The sequence below is a fragment of the Pan troglodytes genome, chromosome 19 (genome assembly GCF_028858775.2).
Source record: "Pan troglodytes isolate AG18354 chromosome 19, NHGRI_mPanTro3-v2.0_pri, whole genome shotgun sequence".
NCBI classification, from domain to species: domain Eukaryota; kingdom Metazoa; phylum Chordata; class Mammalia; order Primates; family Hominidae; genus Pan; species Pan troglodytes.
Window position 1 is genome coordinate 60,563,474 of NC_072417.2, and position 25,446 is coordinate 60,588,919.

The 25,446-nt window shown below is 49.0% G+C and overlaps 1 protein-coding gene across 1 annotated transcript in view; it reads left to right on the forward strand.

The window, feature by feature from the left end:
* The window catches only part of GAS7 (growth arrest specific 7), a 288,280-nt gene that overhangs the window by 61,019 nt on the left and 201,815 nt on the right, over positions 1-25,446 (forward strand). The window lies entirely within an intron of this gene.

Below are 25,446 nucleotides of genomic sequence, written 5' to 3' on the forward strand. Positions count from 1 at the left end.
ACACACATGCAGTTGTAGACACATACACTAGCTATATAGATATACGTGCATATAGCCACAGACACACATGTATATACACACATAGACATAGACACACAGTTACACACACACAAATGCAGATATACACATTTTTATTTATTGACTTATTTTTGAGATAGGGTCTCGCCCTGTCACCCAGGCTGGAGTGCAGTGGCAGTCACGGCTCACTACAGCCTCAACCCCTGGACTTAAATGATCTTCCCACCATAGCCTCCCAGGTAGCTGAAACCACAGGCATGCCCCACCATGCCTGGCGAACTTTTCAATTATTTGTAGAGATAGGGTTTCCCTATGTTGCACAAGCTGCTCTTGAACTCCTAGGCACACGCAGTCCTCCCGCCTTGACCTCCTAAAGTGCTGGGATTGCAGATGTGAGCCACCATGTCCAGCCCCTGCATTTTAAAAGAGAGTTTTTACAGAATATTAGTCTTATGTCGTTGTGGGGCTGGCTAAGCAGTCTCTGTTGGGCTGTCATTTCAATGTCTGATGCTGGAGCTTGAAGTCTATGGGAAAGGTGAAGTTAAGAAGAGAAGATCATGAGCAGGCTAGAACCTGTGGCCACAAGGCTGGAATAAAATTGTCTTTGACTTTGATAGTGTGGGTATCCTGCAGAATCTGGGGCCCTGTGTCATGGACCTAACCAATGTATCCTGGCTCAGGGGTTGGATAAGCTGACAAAAGCTCCAGGAGAGGGTGGAGCAGTTGTGGGCCTAGCCACTGCTTTATGCCAGTGAGGCAAGTCAGCAGATCAGCAACAGTGTGTTTGAGCTGCAGAATCTCTGCTTCTTCCCTTTCCCGCACCATATCTCCCAGAAATCTTCCTGTGGTCTACCCTAAGCAGAATGTATAAGGAAAGGAATTCTGGGAACTGAAGTTCAGCCTAGCCATGCTGACACAGTAGAAAGCCATCACATTGCTAGAAGATTGAGTGAGCTGGTAGGAAGACAGTAGGCTTGGGAGTCAGAACTATTTAAATTGTAATCCTGACTTCCTTACTGTGTGAAATTATCTGATCTATGCCTCTTCATTAGTGGGGAATAATAATACAAATTGCAGAGTTATTAATTAGATTCAATGGAATTAAGAATATTGAGTATCTCACTTTGCTCCTGGACCTGGGATCAGAAATCTCAGACCTTTCACAGTTCTTGATACTAACCAGGAACATAATATCTCTACATAATTAAGTTAGACTCTGTCCCCTGGACAAATGGTTTCTTCACGTAGGGCTTGTGTATTCCTTGTGTTAGGTTTATTCTTAGGATGTTGATAATTTCTTCTTGTTATTGTGAGTGAAATTTAGTTATGTTTTAAAATTGGTTATAGATGATACATGGTTCCAGAATGTTGCTAATAAATAGCTGTGTTCCTGTCTTTAGTGGGAATTCCTCTGGAGTTTCCTCATAACTCCGATACTGGTTGTTGGTTTTAGATAGCATTTATATTTTCTATTTAGCATTTTAATGTCCTTTTTTGTGTCTGTTTTGCAGTGTCTTCCTGGAGAATATAAAACTAGGCTGGCGCTAATACCAAGAAGAGGTATTTTTAAAGGCACAAATAGATGTGGGATTTTATCAAATGATGTCTTGTCAGCATCTCTCAAGATGATCATATATTTTTTTCATTTTTGAAATATTAATATGATTAACAATATGAATAGACTTTCTAGCAGGATAGAATATTGAAATCCAAGGTGACTTGATGGAAAGAGCATAGGACAGAGTGCCTGGAAACCTCGATTCTAGTTCTAGGTTTTTTTGTTTTGTTTTGTTTTGTTTTTGTTTTTTTTGAGACGGAGTCTCTCTGTGTCACCCAGGCTGGAGTGCAGTGGCACAATCTCGGCTCACTGCAACCTCCACCTCCCGGGTTCAAGCGATTCTCCTGCCTCAGCCTCCTGAGTAGCTGGGATTACACGTGTGCACCACCATGCCTGGCTAATTTTTTTTGTACTTTTTAGTAGAGACGGGGTTTCACCATGTTGGTCAGGCTGGTCTCAAACTCCTGACCCCATGATCTGCCCACCTCGGCTTCCCAAAGTGCTGGTAATACAGGCGTGAGCCACTGCGTCCAGCCTCTAGTTTGGTTTTTTAATTTCAAATTTGACCCGGACAAGCCAGTATGTTTTATTATTCCCTTTAACAAATATCCCACATTCATATTTCCTTTTCTGTAAAATGGCGATAGTTATGCATGTCCTCCCTTCCTTACTAGGGAGTTGGAAGGATAATCATGAGTTAAGAAGTCCTTCCTTTACATTTATTTAAGTGCCTTCACATCTGTAAAAGAACTTTGGCCGGATGTTGTGGCTCATGCCTGTAATCCCAGCACTTTGGGAGGCCGAGGCGGGCGGATCACGAGGTTAGGAGATCGAGACCATCCTGGCTAACATGGTGAAACCCCGTCTCTACTAAAAATACAAAAAAAAATTAGCTGGGCGCTGTGGTGGGCGCCTGTAGTCCCAGCTACTCGGGAGGCTGAGGCAGGAGAATGGCGTGAACCCGGGAGATGGAGCTTGCAGTGAGCCAAGATTGTGCCACTGCACTCCAGCCTGGGCAACAGAAGCAAGACTCCGTCTCAAAAAAAGAAAAAAAAAACCTTGAAAAAAGTATAAAATGAAGGGACCTGATCTTATTTACTGTACCTTGGTCAACCAAAAACTCTTTCCTTTCCCTCCCTCCCTTCTTCCAACAAATATTTATTAAGAAACTTCAATGTGGTCTGGCGCGGTAGCTCACGCCTGTAATCCCAGCACTTTGGGAGGCCAGGGTGGGCAGATGACCTGAGGCCAGGAGTTCGAGACCAGCCTGACCAACATGGCAAAACCCCGTCTCTACTAAAAAATACAAAAAATTAGCTTGGTGTGGTGGCGTGCACCTGTAATCCCAGCTACTTAGGAGGCAGAGGCAGGAGAATTGCTTGAACCCAAGAGGCGGAAGCTGCAGTGAGCCAAGATCCTGCCATTGCACTCCAGCTTGGGCAACAAGAGCGAAACTCTGTCTCAAAAAAAAAAAAAACTTCACTGTGCTAGGAATTGTTCTAGACACAGGGAATACAGCAGTTACAAAGTAGGCAAATTCCCTGCACTGTGCAGCTTACATTCTAAGAAACAAACACTCATATACATGTCAGCTAAGCTATATATACTATGAAGATAAATAAAGTGGGGGAGAGGAGTGAGGGTGAGGGGGGCAGGTTGTGGGGAAGTTTACTTTAAATGGGGTCGTCAGAAAAGACCTCTCTGAGGTGACATTGGAGCAGAGAGCTTAATGGAGAGGGAATGAGCCATATGGAAATCTGGAGAAGAAGGGTCCAGGCAGAGGGAACAGCAAGTGCAAAGACCCTGAGGAATGGCAGTGATGCCCACGAAGCTCGAGTTGGGTGAGCAGGTAGGAGAGGGAGAGGATTTGCGGTCTCTCTCTCTCTCTTTTTTTCTTTTTAAGCTGGGTCTCGCTCGGTTGCCCAGGCTGTAGTGCAGTGGCGCGATCTCAGCTCAGTGCAACCTCTACCTCCCGGAATCAAGTGATTCTCCCACCGCAGCCTCCTGGGTAGCTGGGACTACAGGTGTGCGCCACCATGTCTGACTAATTTTTTGTAGAGATGGGGTTTCGCCATCTTTCCCATGCTGGTCTTGAACTTCTAGACTCAGGTGATCCTCCTGCCTCAGCCTCCCAGAGAGCTGGGATTTTTACAGGCGTGAGCCACGATGCCTGGCCAGATTTGAGGTCTAAGAGGTCAAAGAGGGTCAGATAATGGAGGAATTTGTGCCCCTCCCACTGTTTTTTTCTAAGCGTGAAGGGAAGCCTTTGGAGGCTCGTGAGCTGTGGGCGACACAATCAGTCTTCGTGTCTTGCAGGATCACGCTGGCTGCCCCATGCAGAATAGGTTGAAGCTCGTTTTAAATTGAGGCAGACGGACAGACGTGAGGGGTCATTCAGTCTGGGATGATAACAGTGGAGATGGTGTCATGTGAAGGATTTGAGTCCCTTTTTGCAGGAGGTGCTGTCTGGATTTGCAATGCATTGAAGATCTCATCTTTGGGACAGCTAGTTGGCTTTTCCTGTGAGAAGAAAATGCATCAGCTGCGCTGCCTTCCCCAGTCTGGGAAATCTGGCTTGCCTTTTCCACAGCACCGTTGATGCGGAGTTGGGAGAAACCCCGAGCTTACCCCCAGCAACTCTCCAAACCTCTGGCTGGACTAAGTGTCAAAAATAACTAAAGGGTTTGGATGTCCCCAGGAGAAATTCTTTTCTGAGGCCCAACCCAGAAACAGATTTCATGGTTTGATCTGATACCCAGAGGAAGTGGCTCCCCACTCACCCAGCCTCCCCCGTGGATCTGGGGAGGCTTGTTCAGAAAGGCAGATGAGCAAGTTGGCCTCATGCCACACAGTTACAGTTTGCATTAGTCATAGGACACTTCGCCATGGGGACATTGTGATTAATTAATAGAAGACGGAGACAACATTTGGGAGGCATTTGTTTTTATTCGGGGTGTCTGGTCCCTTCAGACGGTCCTTGTGCTGTTCCGAGCTGAACCACCCCCCTGCTCAGTGGGGCCAACTCGCTAAGTCATGCTCTTGTTCTTTAAACTGTTTCCCCACATCTGAACTCCAAAAAGTCTCGTCTTCATCTCTCCCTAATGTTACAGCCTCAAGTCTTCCCCTACTGTTTTCTGCTAAGTTGAGTTCTCTTTTGATCTTCTGCTGACAATTTATTTCCTTCTCAGAGCATAGGCATCCAGGCCTGAGCATTGAAAACACCCTCCTTTGCTGGTGGGTACCACCACCAGTTCAGAGGTCTGTGGATGTCTGCAGTGGGTCTCATAAGCTTATTGGACATGGAGCTCAGAGGTGGTACCAGAGCTGTGGGTGGATAGGAAAGAAAAAGAAGGCATTGTGCCCTCTCTGCTGGCTTATTCCCACCACGTGGAGATGGGAAACCACACATTAAAAACAACATTAAAAGACGAGATCAGGAACTTAAACAGATATAAACCAGCAGAGCGTGATGGGGGCATTTATAGCTGCTCACCCCCTTAATCGAAGAGAAATCTCTCGGGCTGGCTCAGTCCCTGGACTTTCTGGTGAAGAGCCAGTCTGAGTAATGGACAGAGGGACAACATTGCAGAGGTCTGAAAAGCTGGTTTTGAAGCAGAAGGTGGGACTTGACTCTGGAGGTGGGCCTTGGACACCCAGCCAAATTGAAGACTAGCTAAAACAGAGGCAGGGTGGAAGCAGCTTTCCAAAACACACACCCACCGCTGTGCCAGGTCATTTTACCATTGCCATGGCAACACCTGGGGATTACTGCCCCTTTCCATGGCACTGACTGAGGACCCCAGAATTACCACCTTTTTCCTAGAAATTTCTGTGTAAACTGCCCTTTAATCTACATGTAATTAAAAGAGGATGTAGGCCGGGCTGCGTTGGCTCACACCTGTAATCCTAGCACTTTGGGAGGCCGAGGCAGGTAGATCACAAAGTCAAGACATCAAGACCATCCTGGCCAACATGGTGAAACCCCATCTCTACTAAAAATACAAGAATTAGCCGGGTGTGGTGGCACGCACCTGTAGTCCCAGCTACTTGGGAGGCTGAGGCAGGAGAATCACTTGAACTTGGGAGCCGGAGGTGACAGTGAGCCGAGATTGCACCACTGCACTCCAGCCTGGCGATAGGGCGAGAGACTGTCTTAAAAAAAAAAAAAAAAGTGGATGTAAATATGAGTGCAGAACTGCCCTGAGCTTCTACTGTCTGCCCAGGGGGTAGCCCTGCTCTGCAGCGGCGGTCACAGGGCTATAACCCTGTGGCTTCAATAGAGTTGTTTTCTTCCATCCTACCACATGGATTGCCCTTGAATTCTTTCCTGGGGGAAGCCAAGAACCCTTATGGGGTAGGCCCCACTTTGGGGCTCACCTGTCCTAGATCAATTTCAGGATAAGAGAAAGGGCCAATCCTTGTAGAGCAAAAGGGATCCTTGCACAGTGTTGGTGGGGAATATAAATCAGTTCAGCTATTATGGAAAACAGGATGGAGGTTCCACAAAAAATTAAAAATAGAATTACCATACTATCCAGGGATCCCACTACTGGGTATATATCCGAAGGAAATAAAATCTGTATGGAAGCGGCGTCTGCGCTCCTGTGTTCATTGAGTCCTGTTCACAATAGCCCAGAGAGGGAATCCACCAATGAATGAGTGGATAAAGAAAATGTGGCTCACACCTGTAATCCCAGCACTTTGGGAGGCCGAGGCGGGCGGATCATGAGGTCAGGAGATCGAGACCATCCTGGCCAACATGGTGAAACCCCGTCTCTACTAAAAATACAAAAAAATTAGCTGGGCGTGGTGGTTGGCGCCTGTAGTCCCAGCTACTCGGGAGGCTGAAGCAGGAGAATGGTGTGAACCTGGGAGGCAGAGCTTGCAGTGAGCGGAGATCGTGCCACTGGACTCCGGCCTGGGCGATAGAGCAAGACTCCATCTCAAAAAAAAAAAAAGAAAAAAGAAAATGTGGTACAGGTCAAGCATCCCAAATCAGTGCTGTCATGATGCTCAAAGAAAATGGTCATTGGAGCATTTTGGTTTTGGATTTTTGGGTATGGAATGCCCAACCTGTATATATACACATTGGCAAACTATTCTGCCTTAAAAAAAGAGAGAATCCTATCATTTGTGACAACATGGATCAACCCAGAGGACATTATGCAAAGTGAAATAAGCCAGGCCACAGAAAGATAAATACCATGTGATCTCATTTATATGTGGACTCTAAAAAAGTTGAACTCATAGAAGCAAAGAGTAGAATGGTGATCACCAGGGGCTGGGTGGGGTGGGGCTAGGGGTTGGGGGTGGGGAATATGCTGGTCAAAGAACACAAAATTTAGTTAGGAGGATTAAGTTCAGGAAATGGTGACTATAGTTAATAATAGCGTATTATATTTTAAAAATTGCTAAAAGAGTGGATTTTAACTGTTCTCACCACAAATAAGTATGTGGAGTAATGCATAGATTAATGAGCTCAGTTGAGCCACTCCACAGTTATGTACACCATAAATATATGTTGTACACCATAAATATATACAATTTTAATTTGTTAATTAAGAGAAAATCTGGCGAAGCGCAGTGGCTCACACCTATAATCCCAGCACTTTGGGAGGCCGAGGCAGGCAGATCACTTGAGGCCAGGAGTTCAAGACCAGCCTGGCCAACATGGTGAAACCCTGTCTCTACCAAAAATACAAAGTTTAGCTGGGTGTAGTGGCACCTGCCTATAATCCTGGCTACTTGGGAGGCTGAGATAGGAGAATCACTTGAACCCAGGAGGTGGAGGTTGCAGTGAGCTGAGTGCCACTGCACGATCTCAACCTGGGCGACAGAGCGAGACTCCCTCTCAAAAAAGAAAAAATATATATATAAAAATATATAATCTAATTATAAAATTTGAAAAAAGTAGACAGGACTGATTTTGAAGGGAGGGGTATATGTGAGAGAGTTGGTGTGTCTGTTGGTCTGTGTGTCTTTCAGAGAAGGATGCCTGCAGGGGAGAAAGACCAAGTCAGAGGGGCTTGGGAGGAATTTAAAGTCTTGCGGTGAAAAGAAAGGAAAGGGATGTCGGGGTGGAGGTCGGAGGTGCAGCTGCTAAGCCTGTGAGTCAGTTGGAAAGAAGGGGATGAAATTGTAAATGTTGCTACATGTTATGAATGAAGCCCCTCCCCCAGCCTTTTTAAAAGAGACTTTGAAGATTAAATTGCTTTAAAAATAATTTTTTTTTTTAGTTGAGACAGGGTCTTACTCTGTCGCCCAGACTGGTACAATCTTGGCTCACTGCACCCTCCGCCTCCTGGGTTCAAGCGACTCTTGTGCCTCAGCCTCCCAAGCAGCTAGGACTACAGGTGCGCACCACCATACCTGGATAATTTTTTTGTATTTTTAGTAGAGACGGGGTTTCGCCCTGTCGGCCAGGCCAGTCTCAAACTCCTGGCCTCAAGTGATCCACCCGCCTCGGCCTCCCAAAGTGCTGGGATTATGGGCAGGAGCCACCGTGCCTGGCCAAAAATAATTTTTGAATGATGCTTGAGTGATGTTTCTTTAAATGTGATACCACATGGAGACGGAGTCAGGCCCGAGTAGACAAAGACTGAGATGATGGGTGTGCACGTAGGGTGGTGGGGTGAGGTTGAAGATCAGGAAGTTAGACCAGGTTTAAAACGAAGAGGCATTCTTCAGGGGGAGAAGGTGCCAGCTATCATCACCTGAGCAAAGATCAGGTAAATCTGAATAAGAAGTATTTAGTTATGGGCACCAGATGTTCAGGAAACAAAAGGGGTAAGTGAAAGAATTGTGAGTACGTGAGCATGTATCCATACGTTCACGAGTACATGTATTCATACATTCATGCGTACATTTTCATGCAATACTCATGCAATCATTGAGTACATTTTCATACCTTCACGAGTACATATATTCATTGAGTACATGTTTTTATACATTTGTCAGTACATGTATTCATATGTTCATGAGTACGTTTTCATGCATTAACATGTTTTTATACATTCATGTTTTAATACACTCATGAGCACATGTATTCATTCATGAGTACCTTTTCATGCAGTCAGTACATTTTTATACATTTATGACTACATGTTTTCATGCATTCATGAGCACATTTTTATACATTCATGTCATGTTTTAATACACTCATGAGCACATGTATTCATTCTCGAGCCCGTCTATTTATGTATTCATGAGTACCTGTTTTCATACATTCATGAGTACATGTTTTCATAGATCATGAGTACATGTATTCACTGAGTACATGTTATATGTTCATGAGTACATGTATTCATACATACAGGAATACAGGAATACATGAGACTTTGTTTTGTTTTTTTTTTTGAGACAGAGTCTCGCTGTGTTGTCCAGGCTGGAGTGCAGTGGTGTGATCTTGGCTCACTGCAACCTCCGCCTCCCGGGTTCAAGCGATTCTTGTGCCTCAGCCTCCCAAGTAGCTGGGTTTATAGGCATGTGCCACACGCCTGGCTAATTTTTGTATTTTTGGTAGAGACAGGGTTTTGCCATGTTGGCCAGGCTGGTCTCAAACTCCTGACTTTAAGTGATCTGCCTGCCTTGGCCTCCCAAAGTGCTGGGATTACAGGCATGAGCCACCACACCCTGCCCAGGAATACGTGAGACTTTGAAGTTCTGATTGCTAACCCAAGCAATGTTGGCTGTAATTATCAGGCCCCCCTGTGTTCAGAAACTTAAAGTTTAGGTGGGAAAGTAAAACTCAGTAATCATAGGTAAACAGAGACCAAGTAAGCGCTGCTCTCCGAGGTCTAGATATAGCTGTGGCAAGAGGCACGCTGGGGAGGAAGAAAAGTTCTGGGTAACCTGGAGGGGTCAGGGAGGAGTTTCAGAATGTAGCTGTGGCCTTGGCTTGGGTGTGGAAGTAATAGCAAACTCAGCAAGATACCTTTTATGTTTTGATAATGGCTTTATGGAGATATAATTTGCATATCATTCAATTCACCCCTGTAAAGTGTATAAATCAGTGGTTTTTAGTACATTCATGGAGTTGTGCAATCATTACCATCATCAATTTTAGAACATTTCCAGCACCTCAAAAAGAAATGCCATTCCCATTAGCAGTCACTTCCCGTTCCCCCCAACCACGCCTTCCTTAGGCGGCCACTTATCTATTTCCGTCTGTATAGATTTGCCTATTCTGGGGATTGCTTATAAATAGAACAATATAATATGCGGCCTTTTGTGTCTGGCTTGTTTCGCTTAGCAGAATGTTTTTGAGGCTCTTTCTCCTTGTAGCATGTATTAGGACTTCATTTCTTTTTATTTCTGAATAATGGTTCATTGGTTTGGATAGATCACATTTTGTTTATTTGCTCATCAGTTGGTGGGCATCATTTGGTTGGTTTCTACTTTTTGGCTCTTTAGGAGGAATCCTGGTATGAACGTTTGTGTACATGTTTTTGGGTGGACATGTGTTTTTAATTTTCTTGGATGTATATCCAGGGGTGGAATTGCTGGGTCACATGGTAAGTATGTTTAACCTTTTGAGGAATGGCCAGGCTGTTTTCCAAGGCTGCTGTACCACCAGGATCGTATGAGGGTTCCAATGCCTCCATATCCTTGCCAACATTTGTAATTATCTACGTTTTTTTTTTTTTAATCATAGCTGTTCTAGTGGGTGTGAAGTGGTATCTCACTGTGGTTTTAATTTGCATTTCCCTGAAGACTACTGGTGTTGGCTGGCCATCTTTTCTTGTGCCTTATTGACCATTCATGTTTTTTTTGTTGTTTTTTTTTTTGTTTTTTGTTTTTTTTTTTTGAGGCTGAGTCTTGCTCTGTCATCCAGGCTGGAGTGCAGCAGCATGATCTTGGCTCACTGCAACCTCCGCCTCCCGGGTTCAAGAGATTCTCCTGCCTCAGCCTCCCAAGTAGCTGGGATTACAGGCGCGCGCCACCACACCTGGCTAATTGTTGTATTTTTAGTAGAGACGTGGTTTCACCATATTGGCCAGGCTGGTCTCGAACTCCTGACCTCGCGATCCACCTGCCTTGGCCTCCCAAAGTGCTGGGATTACAGGCGTGAGCCACTGTGCCCTGCCTCATGTATCTTCTTTAGACAAAGGTCTATTTAGAGCTTTTGCCCATTTTGTAATTGAGTTACATTATCAATGTCTTTTAATTATTGGGCTGTAAGTGTTCTTTATATATTCTAGATAAAAGTCCCTTATCAGATACGTGGTTTGCAAAATTTTTCTCCCATTCTGTGGTTTGTCTTTTCACTTTCTTAATGATGTCCTTTGGAACACAAAAGTTAGTAATTTCAATAAAGACCAGTTTACCGATTTTTTCCTTTGATTCCTTGTGCTTTTGGTGTCATATCTATGAAGGCATCACCTAGTCTAAGAAGGTCATGAAGATTTACACCTATTTTTTTGAAGAGTTTTTTTGTTTTGTTTTTGAGATGGGGTCTCGCTGTCACTCAGGCTGTAATGCAGTGGTGTGATCATAGCTCACTGCAGCCTTGACCTTCCGGTCTCAAACAATCCTCCCACCTCAGCCTCCCAAGTAGCTGGGACTACAGGCATGTGCCACCCTGCCCGGCTAATTTTTAAACCTTTCATAGAGATAGTGTCTTCCTGCGTTGCCCAGGCTGGTCTCTAACTCCCGAGCTCAAGTGATCCACCTACCTCAGCCTCCCATCGTTGCTGGGATTACAGGCATAAGCCACGGTGCCTGGCCAAGAGTGTTCTAGTTTTAGCTCTTACATTTAGTCTTTTGATCCATTTTGAGTTAATTGTATGCCGTGTGAGCAAGGAGTCCAGCTTCATTCTTTTGTATGTTTGTATCTCTCATCGCAGCAGTTTGTTGAAAAGATGGCCCTTTCCCCCATTGAGTGGTCTTGGCGTTTTTGCTATCAAGGCTCCTCTTACCTATGTTATTTATTTAAGTCAAAGGGTGAAAAAATGTCTTCTCATATATGTCTGCTGACCCACAGGGAGATACCAAATCAATCAGGATCATTTAGGTTAAAAGATCATTTGGTTTGGAATTTGAAAAAAGAAAAAGCAGGCCGGGTGCAGTGACTCACGCCTGTAATCCCAGCACTTTGGGAGGCCGAGGCGGGCGGATCACGAGGTCAGGAGATCGAGACCATCCTGGCTAACACGGTGAAACCCTATCTCTACTACAAATACAAAAAATTAGCTGGGTGCGGTGGTGGGCGCCTGTAATCCCAGCTACTCGGGAGGCTGAGGCAGGAGAATGGCGTGAACCCGGGGGGCGGAGCTTGCAGTGAGCCGAGATCACACCACTGCACTCCAGCGTGGGTGACTCTATCTCAAAAAATAAAAAAAAGAAAGAAAGAGAAAAGAAAAAGCAAAACGATCACTTATTTCACTGAAAATGAAAACAGGCAAGGGATGTTGTTGCATAAATGTAAGTAATGAAATGCTGGGTTTTATGTTCTGGCCTAGTTAAGGGGGTGAGAGGGGGAGGCATTTGGCCTCAGCTAGCTTTGGAATTCAATGATCTGTGGATTGATACTCAGAACTGATTGTATCAAGTATGGAATCCTGGGCTGTGGGTTTGTGGGTCTCCCATCCACCCCTCCCGTCCACTCCCTCTAATGGCTCCTGGGAGCAGCCAGAGGTCAGCACAGGGACAACCAGGCAGAGGGAACAGTCGTCTGTGGACTCTGCACAAGTTGTTTCTTGGCCTTGATTTAGGAAGGGGATTAGGAAATTGTTTCCTCTCGAAGTCTGCACCGCAGAGTGGAATCCTGGAGCACTGTGGCCTCCACCTCCCATGTGTGGGTTGGGCACTGGAGCCGCCCCGGAACTGCTGGTGTGGGCTGGGGAGGATGCACGCATGGCCTCCGTGTGTGACTCGGGGGCCCCAGCCGGGGCAGGGCCGAGCGCTGGCTCCCAGGCCTGGCTGGGCTCCCTGGAAACTGGACTGAATCCCTCGCCGGCGCTGCCTCTCCTCGGAGTCCATCCAAGCTGAACGCCTGAGAGCAGAGGATTAGCTAAGCCCCAGATGTTTAGGGGTCTGACTCAGTGTGTGTGTGTGCTCCGTTGAGAGCTTATGTGGCCCGAGTGGTGGTCCTGGAATTTGCTCAGATCTTTGCGCGGGTTCTGGTGTTTAATCAGCATTTCCAAGGAGATGCTTGGGATTCCAGGATTTACTCGATTTACTCAGAGATTCCTCTCCTAGTCCTCTTCGCCTGGTTGGAGCTTGCCCAGTCTTGGGGGTTTAGGGGGACAGAGACTGGGGTCGGTTCACACCTTGGAGGGGGCCTTCTGCCCCTGCTTTCCATCAGAGCCCTGGAATCGGGGGATTTTCTGCACAAGATCTGGTGTTTTCCTGGTTCAGATTAGCATCTTTAAAATTAAAATTCTTGAATGAGGATTGTGTCCTACGGCCCTGAGTCTGTCCCTCTGTGAGTGCACAGCTAAAATACTTTCAGGGCTGCTGGGTGGGACTGTTTGTTGAGGTGCTGGGGCAAAGAAAAATGGAGCGTTCCCCACAGGAACTTGAGCCCAGGTCTCCTCCAGGCCGTGGACTCGGTGTGCAATACTCCCCGCCTCCTGACCTGCTTGTCCCCAGCTGGCACACTCACCTCCTGGGCCATGTTTGGTTCATCTTTACACAGCAGGCTGTGCAAAAGTGAGAGGGCAACATGGGGCCCCTGGAAACCAGGCGTTCCCCTGACACAAGCTGAGGCTGCATCTGAGGAGGGGCTCGTGGAAGCACTGCTTTCTTCTTCCCAGGGCTTCCTGTTAACTCACTGTCCAGAGCCGTGGAAGGTTAAACTAACTTGATTTAGGGCTCAAAATGCAGGGAGCATCAGCCAGTCATTGGGAACACATGGCCAGCTGGAAATCCACACTCTCCCAATTGTGTAATGTTGCCAGTTGATTTAAACTAACAGCAACAACAACAACAACAAACAATGTAAGGTGCTGGCCAGCACCTACCAGCAGGCTGGCTCCAACCTTCAGGCCAGTAAACAGCCTGCACTCACACCTAGGTTTCTAGACTCCCAGCCTCTGATGCAATCTCCCTTCAAGGATACCAGGACTCTCTAGGGGAAGAAACAGAGACCCAAAGAGGTTAAAAAAGGTCACACAGCTTAAGCGGCAGAGCTGGGGTTTGAAGCCAGAACTGGTTCACTGTCTGCTGTGCTCTCACTGGGACTAGAGTCGGAGCCGGCTTGGTTCTGGAGCATAGTCTCTTCCCCGTGCCCCACGCTGGGACTGGCTCCTAACCCTCAAAAGAAGGCTGTTGTTTAACAAGTGAGTGGCTTCCCCGAATTCTGGGCACTTCTCAGGAGCAGGAGGAAGATCTTGAGAGTGTGTGCGCGCGAGTGTGTGTGTGTGTCTGCATGTGTGTGAGCGTGTGTGTGCGTGTGTGAATGTGTGTGTTTTCGAGAGTGTATGCATGTCTGCGTGTGTGTGTGCTTGTGTGTGTGCGCTTGTGTGTGCGTGAGTGTGTGTGCGTGTCTGCGTGTTTGTGTGCATGTGAGTGAGTGGGTGTGTGAGTGTGCGTGTGTGTGAGTGAGTGTATGCACGTGTGAGCGTGTGTGTGCGTGTGTGAATGTGTCTGCGTGTGTGCATGTCTGCTTGTGTGTGCGTGTGTGCATGAGTGCGTATGTGTGCGCGTGTGTGTGCATCTGCGCGTTTGTGTGTGCATGTTTGCACGTTTGTGTGTGTATGTGAGTGAGTGTGGGTGTGTGTGCAAGAGTGTGTGTGTATGAGTGTGTGTGTGAGCGTGTGTGTGGCATGCACACATTCATGTGCATGTGATTTCTCTTTCTCTCACACCATTCATTAAGGGTTTCTTCCCTGAGAACTCCAGGAAGTTCCAGGAGAACGGACAGGATTAGAGCAAATACTTTCTCTTGTCTGAGAAGCGACTCCCCCATTTAACCCTTCCCCTTCCTTGAGTCCCTGGGACAATCACTGCTGGAGATTTGGTGGCCAGGGAACCCAAATAGTGTGGCCACCACCCCCGACCCCTGCTGTGGGTCCCTGGCAGGTCAGAGGGCTGCTCTGCGATGGGGGCCAGGGAACACGTCAGTGCAGGCTTCATACTGCACAGATGGGCTGCACCCGTGGTGGTCAGAACGCACATGGAGCCAGGCTTGTCCAGCTCTCTCTGGCTCTGCTGATTCCAACTCTGTGATAGGAATTGGGGCGGGTGTATGTGAGGGTAGAGAGGAGTGGAAGGGAAGTGTTTATATAAATAACACAGGGTGGAGGGGCTTCTGAAAGATTTACTAGCTAAATATTTTCCGGATGTTTTCATCATCCTTTAAGGCCCTTCCAGAGGAAGGCTAAACAAGACTTAGTCTAATTCCCCCAGTGGCCAGTGGCTCCCACCCACAGCTGACCCCCTCACACCCGGGCCTCATTCTCTACACCACCCTGCCCTCCTCCCTCCTCATCTCCCCATCACCCTTTACTCCCCTCTTTCATCCAACTGGGAAAGAAAGAACAATCCCCATTTTATCCTTTTATGATCATATTATTCACACAGTTGGTTGACCTTTTTTTTTTTTTTTTTTTTTTAAGATGGAATTTCGCTCTTGTCACCCAGGCTGGAGTGCAAGAGTGCAATGGCACCATCTTGGCTCACAGCAACATCCGCCTCCTGTGTTCAAGCGATTCTCCTGCCTCAGCCTCCCGAGTAGCTGGGATTACAGGTGCACACCACCACACCCAGCTAATTTTGTGTTTTTAGTAGAGATGGGGTTTCACCATGTTGGCCAGGCTGATCTTGAACTCCTGACCTCCAGTAAGCCATCTGCCTTGGCCTCCCAAAGTGCTGGGATCATAGGCATGAGCCACTGCGCCCAGCCTTGACCTATTTTTTTTAATTTAATATCTCAGAGTATATTTCTATCATTAAATATATTTACAGGTTTGTTTTAGTGTTTGTTAGTCACAATTTGGATAAACTATTAATTTGCAATCCCCTTATGATGGACACTGAGGTTGCTTCCACACCCCCCCCCCCCTTTTTTTTTACTGCTATTAAAAATGACCGAAGATAACCATTCCTTGTGATGATATCTTTTTGCACGGAGAGTAATTTCCAGGAAATGTGGACCACTCAAGTGCACATTGACCCATGGTGTCATACTGCTCTTTATTTTTATTTATTTATTGAATTTTTTTGAGGATTCTCACTCTGTCACCCAGGCTGAAGTGCAGTAGCGCGAACTCGGCTCACTGCAACCTCCACCCCCGGGTTCAAGCGATTCTCTTGCCTCAGCCTCCTGAGTAGCTGGGATTACAGGTGTGCACCACCATGCTCAGCTAATTTTTGTATTTTTAGTAGAGACAGGGTTTCACCATGTTGGCCGGGCTGGTCTCCAACTCCGACCTTAGGTGATCCACATGCCTCAGCTCCCCCGCAAACTGCTGGGATTACAGGCATGAGCCACTGTGCCCGGCCCCACACTGCTCTTTAGAAAGGTTGTACCAAGTCCTTGAGAATATCCAGTGCCCCATTCGCTGGCTAAGCCTGGCATTTGCAGGCCGAAAGAGAGCCAGCAAATCATGAGATCTGTTGCCACCTGCAAATGGTGTGCTGTGGGAGCTAGGCAGGCCAGAGCCCCGATCTGCCAGTGGGGATTTGTGTGCATGTGTGGGGTGCCTAGGATGTCTGGGTTTCTTCCTTCGAGATTTAGTAAGGAACTGTGTTGTGGAGGCTGCGCTTTCCTTTAGGAGCCTGTCCCATTGGGTCTCTCCAGGGAGTGAGTGTGTGTTTCTGGTCAGGCCTCACGGGCTCAAGTCTTGCAGAGTGAGGGAGGGGCAGTTTGCACTGGGCTCTGGACGGTCATTTCCATGTCCACCTTCAGCTTGGCCTTTTCTTGTTGAGTGCAAGGCCCCGCCACGAGGGGCTGGTTGGAGCTGGGAGCCGCGCGGGGAGCCCGCCCAGGCACAGTGGTGGCTCTGTTTCCCACTCCGCCTCCTCAGGGGCCCCCATTCACGGGAAGGAGAGTCACACATTCCCCCTTGAGATAAGAATAGAGCACGACTGTGCCCCAGGACAGAGTCCAGCTTCTTCAGCCAGCCCTGCGAGGCCTGGCAAGGGCTCCCAGATGGTACTGGCATGAGTGGGCCCTGGCTGCCTGCCCCACTGGCCTCTTGTGCATTGTGTGGCATGGACACTGGGTACAGTGTGTATCTGTCCAGGGCCCCCTCCAGGAAAACCACTGTCTCCAGGCTCTGCTCAAGATGGAGGGGCTTGTCTCAAATCAGCTGTTCCAGGGCTCTGTTGCACCCCTCCTCTTACCTGTGGGCCTTGGACTCCAACCTCCCTGCCTTGATTCCTCCAGCCACTGGTGTCTATTCCTGGACGGGCAGAATGGAGCCCACGTTTGTTGGGGGAGCAAGCTCTTGGTGAGGGCTGGTGGCTGGAGGTTGGAGGCAACAGCCTGGGGACCCCAAAAGTGCTGAGAGATGATAAACAGGACCAGTAGGGGCCACAGATTGTTTGAGTGATGATCAGAGTTTTGGGGCTTTCACCCTTAGCCCTGCCTGTGTCTGAGGCTCAAGATGGAAGAGCTGAGAGTCAGATCAACAGCAGGACTGGACCAGGCAAGAGGCATAGGTACATTCTGGCTCCTCTTGGAACCATTCTGGGTGACCTTTAATGTACTTTCCAGCCTTCAGATTCTAGGGTAGGGCTTCTTAAAGTGTGGTCCCTGGACCAGCAGCAACAGAACCAGCATCTCTTGGGAACTTGTTGGATGGAGCTGCATATTCCCAGGTCCTGCCCCAGACCTGCTGGCTCAGAACCCGGCAGTGGAGCCCAGCTGTCTGTGTTTTAACATGCTCTGGACCACAGCTCTAAGTAGGATGACAAACAATGCTTTCCAGAGTCTGACAGGTGACTCCAGTGAGTCTTGAGGCCCACCACAACCTGGAGAGCACATGCCCCACCTGGAGGCCGGATGCAGTGGCTCATGCCTGGAATCCCAGCACTTTGGGTAGGCCAAGGCAGGCCGATTGCTTGAGCCCAGGAGTTTGAGACCAGCCTGAGCAACATGGTGAGACCCCGTCACCTCAAAATCTAAAAAAATCAGCCAGGCGTGGTGGTGTGCACCTGTAGTCCCAGCTACTTAGGAGGCTGAGGTGGGAGGATTGCTCAGATCCCAGGAGGTTGAGGCTATAATGAGCCATGATCACGCCACTGCACTCCAACCTGGGTGACAAAGTGAGACTCTGTCTCAAAATCAATAAATAAAAATATATAAAAACTTTATTTTATTTATTTTATGTTTAAACATGGGGTCTCCCAGCCAGCCTTAAAAAAAAGATCTTCAGCTTGCACTGTTCTAGATATTTCAGTTAATTCTACAACTGTCTGAGGTAGTGTTTTGGGTTTATGGGTAAAAAAACCAAGGCTCCATGGAGGTAAATAACTTGCCATATGCAGGAGTTGTGATTGAAAGCTGGGGCTTTTCACCACAAGTGGGGGTAGGCTTCCAACCCCCCTCTTCATGGCTGTTAATCAAACCAGCAGTCAGCCAGGGAGGGTGAGGGAGGGTGCCAGGGAGGGCGAGGCTCCTTCTGCTAGGGAGTTGTTGTTGAGTCGGGTCCCAGGGGGCCTTTCTCGCTTTGTTCTGAGAAAATGGGTGTGTTTTTGAGTATTTGAATAGGGCCATCACATAAACTGACTGGGAAAGTGCCTAGAACGGAGGCTGTCTGGGTCTCGATCTCAGTGTGCACGTGTCTGGGAGGGAGAGGAAGGACGAGGGTTTCTAGAAGATGCTGGCATGGGCACTGGCTAAAGACAGAGCTCTGTTCGCAACCCCTCAGTGGGAGGGAAGGATGAATGAAAACACAGGGGCTGGCTGGTTTTGGGGCCTTAGGAGTTTCAGAAGCATCATCTCCTGGGTGGGTACCACCGGTGTGCACAGATAAAAGTGTGCTCCCGGGAGATGCAGGTCACACTGTGTGAGGAGGAGTGAGTCGTGTCCTCCCTCTGTTTACATCTCGTTGGTGATGGTGCTGATGCCATTTTGGGCCTTGGTGTGTGCTGTTTGAGTGTGGAAGTTGTATGGCTGGCCTTCGGATTGTGCCTCAGTGCCTTTGTTGGAGGCGAGGCGCGTGTTTTTGGAGGTTCCAGGTAGCGTGGGCCCACTACCTTCCAAAGTCCACCATGAGAACTGGTCTCAGTGGTTTCTGAGATGACTGTGGGAGGGGGTGCATTCCATGCTGGGGTGCTGGTGGCACCCAGGCATCTTCTGAGCTTGTGAGACTTGGTTGGGAGGCTTGGGGCTGGGGAAGCCCAAGGGAGAGGTTGACGGGGTACAGGGAAGCATGCTTGGTGGTCTGAGGTTGCATCTTCAATACCCCATGCTTTTACTTATCTCCTCAACCCACAGGTGAGCATATCGTTTCGTGGGTGGAGAGAATATTTAAAAACAGATCTGTCGATTCAGGAGCATTTAATAATAATAGACAGCATTTACATAATATGATTTTCCAGACACTGGCCTAAGCACTGGACCTTCATTCACTCATTTAATCCTCACAATAGACCTGTAAGTAGTATTCTTATGCCTGTTTGACACATGGGGAAACTGAGGCACAGAGAAGTTTAATAATTTCCCCAGCATCACCCAGCCAGTGAGTAGCTGAACCAGGCCATCTCTCTTTTTTTAAATTTTAAATTTTTTTATTTGTTTTTTGAGGCAGAGTCTTGCTTTGTTGCCCAGGCTGGAGTGCAGTGGCCCAGTCTTGGCTCACTGCAATCTCTGCCTCCCGGGTTCAAGCGATTCTCCTGCCTCAGCCTCCCAAGTCGCTGGGACTACAGGTGCATGCCACCACGCCCGGCTAATTTTTGTATTTTTAGTAGAGACGGGGTTCCACCATGTTGGCCAGGCTGGTCTCAAACTCCCGACCTCAGGTGATCCACCCTCCTCGGCCTCTCAAAGTGCTGGGATTACAGGCGCGAGCCACAGTTCCTGGCCTAGAGCCCAAGCTCTTAACCACTGGCCGCTGTATACATTCCAATCTTCTGCACCCCAGCCTGTAGAGAGGAGATGGAGGACCGTCGCAGCTCCTGCAGCTCTGCCACTCCTGCCATCCGAAACTCATCTGCGTGCCCACCTTGGGGTTCCAGTGGGCCTTTGCTTTCATGTGGCAGTTGTGAAGGAAGGAAATGGTGAGAAAGGATGAGAGGAGGGGTGGGGGCAGCTGCCGTAGCTGCCATTCTCCACCCTCCCTCCCCCTAGCTGCCTGCCCTTTCCTCTCCCCCGGCTGCCCACGTGGGTAGCTGTTGGAGGGTGGAGGCTCCTGAGCAGCCCTCCTGAGAATCTTCGCTGTGCTTTTTTGTTGTTGTTGTTGTTTTGTTTTTGAGACAAAGTCTCACTCTTGTCCCCCAGGCTGGAGTGCAATGACGCGATCTTGGCTCACTGCAACCTCCGCCTCCCAGGTTCAAGCGATTCTACTGCCTCAGCACCCCGAGTAGCTGGGATTACAGGCACCTGCCACCATACCCGGCTAGTTTTGGTATTTTTAGTAGAGACGGGGTTTTCACCATGTTAGCCAGGCTGGTCTCAAACTCCTGACCTCAGGTGATCCACCCGCCTTGGCCTCCCTTCACTGTGCTTTTGAGAACAGACCTTCTACTCGTACTCTTAGGATTGAGTCCTGGTCTCGTGGAACCATTTGTGGGAGACTCAGTAGAGGAACCAGGAGGAAAGGCAGTGGCCCCCCATCCTCCACAGCTAACACTCTGGCTGCTCTCAAATCCTCCCAACTTTTGAGGAAGATGAGAGCGGAAGCATTTCTGCAAGAATGGAGGGAGGTGGCCGGTGGCTGGCCTGGCTCCTGGTGGCCGTACCTTCTGTTGGTAGCTGTGTCTTCTACTGGGGCCTGGACCAGCACTTCCAGCTGGATATGGAGTGGGAAGAGATGGGCGGGTCCAGAGCCGGGGGGATTGTCATGGGGCGGGGGCGGGGGGACAGGCATGAAGGCCAGCCTTGCATTTCTTCCCAGCAGGAAAACCCTTGGTGCTCTGCTCACTAGCAGTCCTGCCTGTGGTTAGCACTTCCGAAAGCGAGTGCCAGCTTGTGGTCAGAGGCTTGAGCTGCCAAACAGGTTTGGCCTCCTGGTGTGCCTGGGTGTGACATCCTCTTCTGCTCTTCCTCTGTCCCCAGGCTGCCTGGCTCTGGGCGTGAGCATAGTCAGGCAAAAGGAACCAAACTCGCCCAGCAGGTGCTTGGATCAGCACTGCCAGGAGAAGACAGCCTGAAGGACCCACTCGTTGAACTTGGTGCTTCTAAAGAAGATATGCTAGATCTGAAGCATGGAATGTCAAGTTAGCTGAGGAGGCCTAACACCAGCAGGTGCTTTGGGGTGGCACCAGGCAGGTTCTAAGGACAGTGGGCAGCTTCTAGAGAAACCACTGAGTTGTGATTTCCTGTAGCTGAGAAGACGGCAGTTCTAACTAACTCAGGGTGTGGTGTGTTGGGAGAGGAAGGAGGAGAGAAGTGGGCCTTGGACCTTAAACAAGAATCAAGGACACTCTTGGGAGCATCCCCCAGCTTGTTTAGCATGTTTCGTCATGATTGGCATGGTCATAGGAATCCCCTGAGACATGCTCTTTTCTAACCTTTCTATAATTAGTTGTCTTAACCTCTGTCTCCTTAAATAAAATGTCAGCTTCATGAAAGCACTGAGGGCCTGGGCCAGGCCCACAGTGAGCACTCAGTAACTACTTAATGAAGGAATAAATCAATACAGTGAGCAGAAGAGCTAGAAAGATCTTTAGCAAGGGTAACATCTTGAACTCTCTAAAATTGCCACCCACACTCCAGTCTACCCTGAACTCCTGATTCCCTTTACCATGTTCTATTCCCCTGATCACCTTCTGACATTCTTTAGAATTCACTTTTTTATTGTGTTTAGCGTCTGCTCCCCGCAACCCATTCCCACCTCATGCTGGAGCCGTCACTCCAGGAAAGCAAGGGTTTATTTCCCTTCTGCTTTTTTCATTGATGTGCCCCCAAATACTTAGAAACAGCGCCTGGTGCATGGTATATGCTCCATAAATACTTGTCAAATGAATGAATGGCTGCAAGTGCCCGGGAAGCACTCAGCAGTGCCATCTGTCCCTGGGAATCCTCTTACAGTGCATGTCACCATGTGAGCATGTGTACGTTGTGCTGGTGTCCAGTGGGAGGGGAACACTTGCCTCCTCTGGGAGGTGCTGCGCAGGCTGGCCACCTGCCCTGGGCCTGCTTGGTCCTCATGGTTAACTGGGCCCCAGGCGTAGGACCACCCCCCTGATAAGTTAAGACAGCCCAGAGATACACAAGGGCTTTTTTTTTTTTTTTTTGGAGACAGAGTCTCACTCTGTCGCCCAGGCTGGAGTGCAATGGCGCAATCTCAGCTCACTGTAACCTCGGCTTCCCGGGTTCAAGTGATTCTCCTGCCTCAGCCTCCAGGGTAGCTGGGACTACCGCCATCACGCCTGGCTAATTTTTGTATTTTTAGTAGAGACGGGGTTTTACCGTGTTGGCCAGGCTGGCCTCAAACTCCGGACCTCAAGGGATCCACCAGCCTTGGCCTCCCAAAGTGTTGGGATTACAGGCGTGAGCCACTGTGCCCAGCCCACGAGGGCTTTTTGGAATTGACTGGCAGGGCAGTGAGGGCCCCCAGGGCAGGCCGGAGAGGCTGACCAGGTAGTGAGTGGAGCTGTTCACAGATGAGGATTTCGAGCCTGTGGTTGGGCTGCATTCCAGAATCCAGCTGTGCTCCCATGACTTCCTTCCCACCTTATGCACTGTGAGAAGCGGAAAAATGCCTGGCTGAGAAACTGAGGGCTCAGGCGATATCCCTGTTTACTCCATCTCTATCATCTTGTCTTGCAACGAGTGACTGACTTAGAAATGTAATCCGGGATGGTCTTGGCTGTCTCCACGCCCTGGAGAGCAACAGGGTCCTGGTGCTGCCTGTTCCCCTCGGGGAAAAGTGCAGACCCAAGTAGGTCCAGCTGTGTCCTTGACATCTCCACTTGTCCTGTCCAGGACGCAGTTGCCTAGCCCAGGTCTGGGCTACAGTGGCTTCTCACAGCTCAGTAAATGGCTAGTTTGTCCTTCCAGCCGCTGGAGGCAAAAACCTTGACTCCCCTTTTTTTCTCACATTCCACATTCAGCATGTTGAGAATGCAGGTTGGCCCTTCTTGCAAAACAGATCTTTAAACACAGGATCACTTCTCACCACCCTACCACTGTAGCCTTGGACTGAGCCACAGCTGCCACCACAATGCTGCCGGGCGGTTGCAGGCGCCTCCTGGCTGCTCTGCTGGTCCCTAGTCTGTTGTTTTCACAGGAAGGGTCTGAACACATCGTGCTTCTGCTTACCACAGTCCAGTGGTGCCCCATGTCGGCAGAGTGAAGACGCGGAAGCCCTACAGTGGCTGATGAGGTGCTACGTAATTGGGTCCCCATTGCTGTCCTGACCTCAGCACCTGCTCCTCCCTGTTCGTCTCACTCCTGTCACTCCTGCCTCTGTCCTCCGCCTTCCATGGTGTTTCTTTAAGTGTTCCAGGCATGCTTCCTCATCGGGACCTTTGCAGCCCAACTCCCTGTGGGAGCTGAGTAATGGTCCCCTGAAGATGTCTACCTTCTAATCTCTGGAGCCTGTGAATATGTTACCTTCTGTGGCAGATGGGATTTTGCAGTTGTGATTAAGTTGAGAACCGGAGATGGGGAGATAATCCTGGATTATCCACGTGGGCCCAGTGTAAGCCAAGGGTCCTTATGAGAGGGAGGCAGGAGGGCCAGAGTCAGTGTTAGGAGATGTGATGTTGGAAGCAAGAGGCTGAGTGACGAGAGGAAGGGGCCGAAAGCCAAGGGAAGTGGGTGGGCTCCAGAAGCTGAGAAAGGCAAAGAAATGGAATCTCTCCTAGAGCCTCCAGGAGGAACCAGCCAGCCCTGCAGACATCTTGACTTTAGCCCAGTGAAACCCATTTCAGACTTTTGACCTCCAGAACTGTAAGATAATAAATTTTCATTGTTTGAAGCCCGTTAGTTTATGGGAATTTGTTACAGCAGCCTCAGGATATGAATAGACCCCTTTATCTCCTTTAAGTCTCTCACTCACTGTGGCAGGTCCACCCCTTTGCTCTGTTTTTTCTTTTTCCCCCCTCATCATTTATCACCTTCCAGCAAAACTGGATCATTGACCTGTCTGTCTGGCTTGTTGTAGGTTGTGTATCTCCCCTGCTAGAATGTAAGCTCCCTGAGGCATGGATCTTTGTCTTGTTAACTGATGTATCCCAGTGTCGAAACCTGCGTCTGGTGTATAAGAGGTGTTCAAGAAACCTGTGTCGAATAAATAAATGAATGAATATGAATGAATGATTCCTTGGTCTGGAATACCTTCTCTTCCCATTGTCTCTGCCAGCTGCCCTCTTAAGTCCACTTCAGACCCACTCCCTACCCGCAAGAGCTCTCCTGTAAGTGACTTCCCTGGCAGGATGCGGCTGGCGCTATCTGCTGGTCACCTTTCCTGAGCACCCAGTGGCTGTGAGCAGCCTGGCCAGTTGCAGAGACCCGCTCAGCCCAGGGCACTCTTCTTCAGCTTGCATTCCCCGGGGTAAGCCCTGCAGCAGCCAGGTACTCTGGAGAGTATTCATTTTGTTCCGTGCATTTCTTACAGATGAGCACTGTCAGAGTCTAAGGGACCCAGTTGATCTCTAAACCCAACATTTTTTTTTTTTTGAGACAAGAGTCTCACTCTGTCCCCTAGGCTGGAGTGCAGTGGTACAATCTCAGCTCACTGCAACCTCCGCCTCCCGGGTTCAAGCAATTCTTCTCCTGCCTCAGCCTCCTGAGTAGCTGGGACCACAGGCACACGCCACCACACTTGGCTAATTTTTGTACTTTTAGTAGAGATGGGGTTTGGCCATGTTGGCCAGGCTGGTCTTGAACTCCTGACTTCAAATGATTCACTTCCCTTGTCTTCCCAAAGTGCTGGGATTACAGTCGTGAGCCATCATGGCCGGCCAACCCAACCTCATTTTGATGATGACCTGGAGAGGTGAGGGGTCCCACCAAGGTGCTGAGCAAATTTCTAGGGCTTCCAAGTCTCAGAAGTCCTGGTTGGATGATCTGTTTGGGAGAGCTCCTTCTCTCCACTGCCACCCCCAGGGACAGCGTGCCTCACTCATAGAAGGTACTTAGAATTTGCGTGGATATTGGAGCTTTGGAATCTGTCATGGCTGGGGAGGTTGGTGAGTGGAGCACGGTTTTAAGGGAAGGTATAAGGTTCTCCCCAGGGACTAGGGGCGGGGGAGACCAAAGGATTTGTCTCGTTGTTAACAACAGTAGTATGGAGGATGGGGAGTTTGGAAAAAGGAAAGGAAGAAAAGACAAGAAATGGTAATGAGTATGGGCAAGAGTTGTGTGCCCACAATGGGCACCTCATGCTAGGGGACCCCCAAGTGTATGGACACTGCCAAGAAGGGGCAAGGAGGGATGAGAGAGGCCTTCTCTGTGCTGAGGTGTGCTTCCCCGGGGCACAGCTGCAGCCTGTAAAGGGTGAACAGTTAGGAACACTTCTTTCTGCCGTCTTCTCTGGGGAGGACACGTTTTGCAACACTTCCTGAGTTGGGGAGGAGGTGACACTTTGCCCCCCACCCTCCTTCAGACTGCTGATGAAGTGTGCTTAGTTATGAACCTACAGCTGTGTTTTTGCAGCGCTCCCCCCGCCTGTGCACCCGCCAGTCCCACTGGGGGCTCCCCTCCCTCCTTCCGTCCCTGGTCCTTCCCTCTGCTGGCTGGTGACTCACTCAGCTCTTGTGCAACAGCCCAGGCTCTCGCTCAGAGAAGAGCTGTTTTCCTCCATCCCATAAGC